Here is a 7,364-nt window from a genome sequence, read left to right on the forward strand (position 1 = left end):
TGTTAAGTGGAACAATTTATCATTTACTGAGAGGATAATAGAACCTTTATCTCACAAATAGGGCTTTGGTACAATTTCAACATAAAATCAGTTAATATTTTATAGGATCCTTCATCTTTATCTCGTTTTCAATTTCTGAGATAAAAATATTTTTAGAGTTTAAGATTAATATGCTATTTTATCCACCACACATCCTCCAAATGAATGTCATTTCATCATTCACTGTTTAAAAAAAATAATTTACAGAGGGAGAGCATGGAGAATAAAGACATAAAAACTGTACTTAATTGACTGGCAAAATCGGGACTCAGAAGTTTTCTTCTTCTCAAACAAACAAACAAAAAATAAACCCTTAGGCTACTTTCAGTAAAAAATATATTTCTTTAGTAACCTTTTATTGACTAACTTTTAAAGAGTTGAGTCATTTATAAATTAGAATATCCTTTCTTTTTTTTTTTCTGGATAATGTGGCTTTTGTAAAAAAAACACAGGACAATGGCTTTTTAAATTTTCAAATTGAATTATAGCTATATATATAATACTAGTTATTTTTGTTTACATAAATTTTCTCAAATTTTTGAAGAAAACTTTATAAATATTAAATTTTCTCAACTTTCATAATAGATTCAGAAAATAAATACCAACAACTGCGCTAGTTTGGAACAAGTGGTATGAAAAAATGAGACTTATCCCCATCACAATCGTATTTAGAATATCAAACTTTCTGAGTATAAATACAGTTTAATAAATAAAAATATAACCTGATTAGGAAACTAAAGTAATCCTACTTTCAGTTTTGAGCTTTCTAAAAGCTATCCAAATATTGTATAATCTTTGGTATATTTTAAATCATATATTAAAGGTAATTAGAATTGATTTAATGCTGTTAGTGCTTAAAATGTAAAGAAAAGCAAAATATTTAGACAAACTGGAAAAGGATGGGAAAAATTTGAAACTGAATTTGACCATGCCTCTAGAATTTGTCAACCTTGGCACTGTTGGCACTGTTGACATTTTGAGCCAATTCTTGGTTGTGGGGCTTGTCCTTTGCATGGTATGGTGGTCAGCAGCCTCCTGGGCCTCTTCTCACTCAATGCTTGTGGCATCCCCCTCCCCCCTCCCCACCCCACTGGGACAACCAAAAATGTCTCCAGGCACTGACAAATTTCCCTAGAGGACAAAATTGTCCCTGATGGACAACATTACTCTAGGACAGAAGAATAAAAGATGCAATCAACAAAATCTAGACTGTGGGAAATTCTACAGATCAAATGGATTGTTTGGGTTTTGTTTTTTTTTTTCTTATAAATGAATCTCGAAAAGGAAAGAAAAAAGTGAAAAGTGACATAAGAAATATATCAACCAATTTCAATTTATGGAACCTATTTTTATCCTGGTTCATATAGATTATTATAAAATTATGCAGCAATAAGAAAACTGTGAACACACTGGATATTTGATGACAATATGAATTATTGGAATTATGGAACTGTGGTTATGTTCTTTAGAAAAACTTCTATATTTTGGAGAACCTACTGAAATACTTCCAGAAGAAATGATATACTGTTTGGGATTTGTTTTAAATTGATCCATGAATGGGGCTGGGAAGAGCAATTTAGATAAAACAACATTGGCTATGAATTGACAGTGTTGAAACCAGAGAATGGGTTTAAGAGAATTCATTGACTTTCTCTCTTTATTTTGGATTGTGTTTAATATTTGTCATAATACAAAATTTTAGAGATATTTAGACATAGCTTTTCTACCAGTTCTTGGATCATACACTATCCCTATAATAACAGCTTAATTTTTTTGAAAGTGATTTAAGTTATTCATTACTAAGTTAATTGCCCTGAGAAAAGCACAATGCATTTGCTTTAATCTAAATTGACTGGTTCTATTGATCAACTCACAAAAGTATTGCTAAATCACTATCTTACATTAAGCAGACAGCAAAATCTGGCACAATGCCCAGTGCAGTAGTTTTCAAGGAGTGACTACCACCAACCCTGGCTTCCTCAGAAGTACTTCCACAAATATTTGATTCAAACTCCACATTTTAAATGCTCTCTAATCATTTTTTTTAAACTGTCATTTTAAAAACCCACTTAGAGAGCTGTCTACCTGTTACCACGTGTAGAGGTCAACACAATTTTCCTAAAATTAAAGAGTGAAGTTATTTCTGTCATCATTGTTTGAGTAAAGAACATCTTGAGATTGCAAGGTGAGTGATTGAAAATTAGAATAATTATGTTTCGTATCCCCCCAAATGTGAATGTTTAAAGCGCTTCATAATTGCAATTTGTAGCCATAACATCTGCATTATTAATTTTTTGGTTTATTGTTATCTTTGTGCAAAATAAAGTGTGACACCCAGTGTGACAGCTATGTTCTGAATCTTGGTGTCTCCTTGAATTTCATATGTTGGAACCTGACACCCAGTGTGATAGTATTATAAGATAGGGCCTTTTAGGGGAGTGTGGAGAGACCTGTAAGACCGCGAAGGCCGCTGGCCTAAAATAGCGGAGGGATGGGAAAAACCTAACCTGTAGAGATAGCTGCTCCCCAGAAACAGATGACGCACTAACTGCTTGTACTACATTAGGCAACCTATAACGGAGCCCCTTCCCCAGCAGCTGTTGAGGTTGCCTCCCCTAGGGTTCCCATTAGGTGGAGTGGCTGGAAAGCCCCGAGAGCTAGCACCGGATGCGGGAGAGGCGGAAGCCCGGGGGATATAAGTACCAGAGAGTTGCTAACGGGGGAGGATTGATTGATAGGAGAAAGAAGAGGAAGGAAGAGGAGAGCTTGCTGTTTTCCCGAGCTGTATCATCTCTACAATAAAGTGCCCTTGATCCTTCCGTTGGTGTCCTCGTCCCTGCTGGTCAGCGGCCCTGTGACACCGACAGGGGAGTGATTCAGTCATGAGGTTTAGACCCTCATGAATGGGATTAGTGCCCTTATAAAAGAGGCCTTGTCTCTTCTGCCATGTGAGGACACACAGAAGGCACCATTCATGAAGAGCAGGCCTTCATCAGACGCTGAATCTGCCAGCACCTTGATCTTGAACTTCCCAACCTCCAGAAATATGAGTGATTAATTTCTGTTATTTATAAATTTTTTATCTAAGGTATTTTGTAACACAGCCTGAAATTGATATTAAGAAGTAGGATATTTCTATAAGAATCCTTAAAAATGTGGATAGAGGCTGAACGAATTTATAGGTACATGCTAGAAAAAGCCTGCATTGCCATGCTTGGACCATAAAGGCTTATTCTGGTGAGGGCTCAGAAGAAGAGACCTGAAGATAAAAGCCTTGATATTCCTAGAGGTTCCCTAAATGGTTGTGATCAGATTGCTGGTAGAAATATGAATGGTAAAGACCATTCTTCTGAGGTCTCAGAAGGAATGGAAACTAGAGGTAAGTCTATCCTTGTTTCAAAGTAGCAATAAACTTGGTTAAATTGTGTTGATTTCCTGTGTTTTATGCAAAGCAAAATTTGCAAGTGATGAAATAGGATATTTGCCAGAAGAAATCTTTTTTCTATTCTAACTTAAAAAGTCGTGTAGAAAGCTCTAAAATCAAATAGATCTAGCTTAAATCCCAGCCAGGTTGGTCACTTGTAGCTGTGTGAATTGATCAAGTTTTTTTTTTTTTAAACTTCTGAATCTTAGTAGTTTCTGTTTCTGCATTTATTGACCTGCCTCAGGGTTGTGAGAATTAAATGAGAGAGAACATATAAAGTGCTGAGCACCATGATTACAAAACAAAAACACCAAGTAATTATTAGCTGCCTCTACAGTTATTATTATGTGCAAAGTCATATACTTCCTGTCACAGAATCACAGAAAAGATTTAGTTGTTATCTAAATGAACAGACTCCAATTCCGTTTTTAAATGGGGAAAATGTTTCAAACACTCAGAAAGATGGCATGCTTTTAGTTTATTTGTACTAAAATCCACGGAAATAATATAAGAGTGGATTCATAAGCTATGACACTAAAACTATTATGAAAAATATACTAGTTTTCAGTAACATAAGTGAAAAAGGAATTAACTACAATTAAGTTAAATGATAAACTTTACATTAAGAATAATTGGTAGAATTTTCACAAAAAGGATTGTTTCAGGAAAATTTTTTATCCTTGTTCTGCAGTTATTTTCACTTTTTTCCCCATTTTTAACATTTATCTATAACGTAGCAATTGCTAAGTAAGGTGGTAAATTCTACAAATACATAAAGAGAATGGCCTTTCTCACATATAGTCACCATGGAAGAAGCTTGACCCTTAGGAGCCTAGTATCTCCTCAACCTGCCTAAGATTCAGAGGTTTAATTCATGCTAGACATTTCAAGTCTGTATTTTTTACTATAGATATTATGCTAGATATTATGACTCTTACTAATATTATATCCTCTGCTGAAAAAAAATCAAAGAGTTTGATTCTTATCTTCTGAATTCTGGCTTAAATTAATGGGAGATTTGTGCACCAAACATTGACTCACAAAAATCTAAACCAGGAATCAAAATAATTAAAAAAAAAGACATTAATATCTTCTTTTTATACTTTTAGCTAAACATCTTGAAAATGAGTTTCTCCTAACCAATAGCGTAATAATGAGAGGTATGTTTGTACTCTGACATCAAATATAATTAATTTTAGAATAAATCCATTTTTGCAAAATGGCTTAGACGTAGAACTAATACAATTACTGCAATACTGTCATACATGTATTAGGATGCAATAATTAAAGAGAAATTGAGCATATCAAATTTAAAAAATGAAAACATAATTTATAATATCCATAAAGATTAATACTTTATGAGACTAACTAATTTCTTTAAATAGTTTTGGCTTATTAAAAATGGAAGTGTGAAATAACTCGGACTCATTTCGTATTGACCTCTTTTAGAAAAAAAGCAAATAAGAGCCAAAACTCTTATTAGGAAAGCAAATAAGAGGGAAGAGAAATAATCTATAATAATTGATGATCGGTTTTGGCTGATTATTCAAGCTAGACTTTTCTATGAAATTGTTAACATTGAAAGCACGTCAATAGTTTAACAAGTATTTGACATAAGTTATTTTAATGATATGTGAAAAGACATCTTGTTAATATTCTAGAATGAATAATTTCATTCATGCAAGCATAAATATGGATTATCGTAATAACAGATTCAGGTTTGTAGTCTCATTTCTAAAATTGATTACTGTGGTGTCAGACATTTTACCTAGTGCTGTACAGCATTTTGGTATTAATCTTGCTATTTTAAGTTTCTAATGCAGCCCTAGAAATAAACAGTGGTGACCCTGAAAATGACTTTGTTTTCAAACATATAGAACTTTGCAAAGTATATGGTAGTATTGAGGCTGAGGGTAGCAGTGGTAAGGCTTTTCGTTGTACTTTTCATCTGAAAAATTAAAGACTTGAAATTCAGCAGATGAAATCTTATGTTTGGTTGTACTACCAATAGCAACCCTTCACCAGTAAAACTGAAAATGAATTTAGCAATGTTGAGGCTGACCCTTGGCTTTGAGAGATAGATGTAACCATCTTAAGAGAGAGATTTTGATTTTATTTTGAAGAGAAAAATTGCTACTCCATCAAGGAAGGGGAAAAAATGACGTTCTCAGTGGACAAATGAATGTATCTGTCCCGTGGTGGGTGGGTGCAGCTATACCATGCTGCAGTCATGGCATCACTAAGGAAGCATTTTATTTAGAAGACATTGCAACTGTCATGAGCACTGAGCTCCTGGTTGATTAATGAATCTCTGTATAAACTATGACAATTGGATACTGAAGGCAGAAAATCAAATAACACAGCAGGATCTTCAACACCGGGCATTTTTCTTTCTCACTCTCTTTTCGTCCCTGTAACTCTCTAAACCTCCAAAAGCATTTTAGCCTGACAGCTGGAAAGACAAACTGCAGCAAGAGACTTTCTTATGTTGCTGTTCCAGAGGGAAACATAAGGAAATAGCCTTTCAGGAAGTAATGTACCTGGGTGAAGCCTTTGCCAATACCATAAATTGTCATTTTAAAATGATGGAAAAGCTTAATGGTAGTAGCTTACCATTAACAATCAATTCATGTCCTATGGTAAATGCTATCATCAAAAAGCCACGTCATAAAACCACTTTGTGAAATTTATTTTATCAGATGCAGAAATTGAACACCAAGATGCCATATAGCATGTATCACCAATTATACAAATACCTAATGAATGAAAGCTAACAATTTTATCATATTACTAAAGATTATGATCCTTGTATTAAAGGATTTAAAGGTACTTAATAAGTAGTAAATTATTTTCTTACTTTGAAAATAAAATATTTTATAGTGATTACATTGTAACTACTATCTTCTAAAAAAATTATGGACTAAAAGTACATAGATACTCTCTAAAGCTTCTCCTAATCTCTAAAATTCTATGATTGAATCTTCTTTGCTCAGAAAATTCTGTAATATATTTTGCTAAGAATCCTAAAATCTCTGCTCCTACTAACCCATAAAGAAATGACTTCAAACTAGATCTTTTTTTCTAAAATAGTTACACAATAGATTTCATTCTGTACCTTAGAAAAACATAGCATAATACCCCCCTCGTACATCTGATGATAATTACTAAACCATTCTCATTTCAAAAACATACAGTAAAATCTTGTATTTATTTAATGAATCCAACTAGTCATTATATTAAAATGAATATGTTAGGGACAACCTAAATTTATAATTTTCCCTAAAAATTTACAGGGAGAAATATTTTTTGAATAGTAAAAGTTAATAAACCTGCTTAGTTTTCCCTTCTGCTTCTCTTACTGATAAATTGGGAAATGGAAAAAAATAAATAAAATTTACTAAGTTCTCTTAAGAATTTTTATATTCCTTTCCACAATTTCAATTTATAAAAGTCATTTTTGTAAAAGCTGCATTATATTAAAAAGTAATTTATAGTGATCCTCATTTCTTTAACCATTCATTCTTTTTACTTTATTAATTTTATGAAATTGAAATGCCACTAATAAAAGCAGATTTAAGTAATGTCTAAAAGGGAAAACCAATTTCATCTTAGAAAATAAAATATATATCAGTTTGTGTGTAATTTCTATAATCAGCTTAAATATAGGAAACTATTAAGTAAGGAGATTCCAAGTAGAGTTCAGTTAAATAAAAACTATACAGAAAAATACGGTATCGGGCATTGGAAATAAAATTCTTTTAGTAGGGAGATTATCTGGTCTTTTCTATTTAATATTTATACAGCACTTGTTTCTGGGCACAGTAACATTTTAAAAGCACATTTTGATTCAACACTTTTCTAATATGAAATCAAGTGTACGATGAGCGTATAGGGCCATACA

The sequence above is a fragment of the Nycticebus coucang genome, chromosome 3 (assembly GCF_027406575.1).
Source record: "Nycticebus coucang isolate mNycCou1 chromosome 3, mNycCou1.pri, whole genome shotgun sequence".
Taxonomy (NCBI): domain Eukaryota; kingdom Metazoa; phylum Chordata; class Mammalia; order Primates; family Lorisidae; genus Nycticebus; species Nycticebus coucang.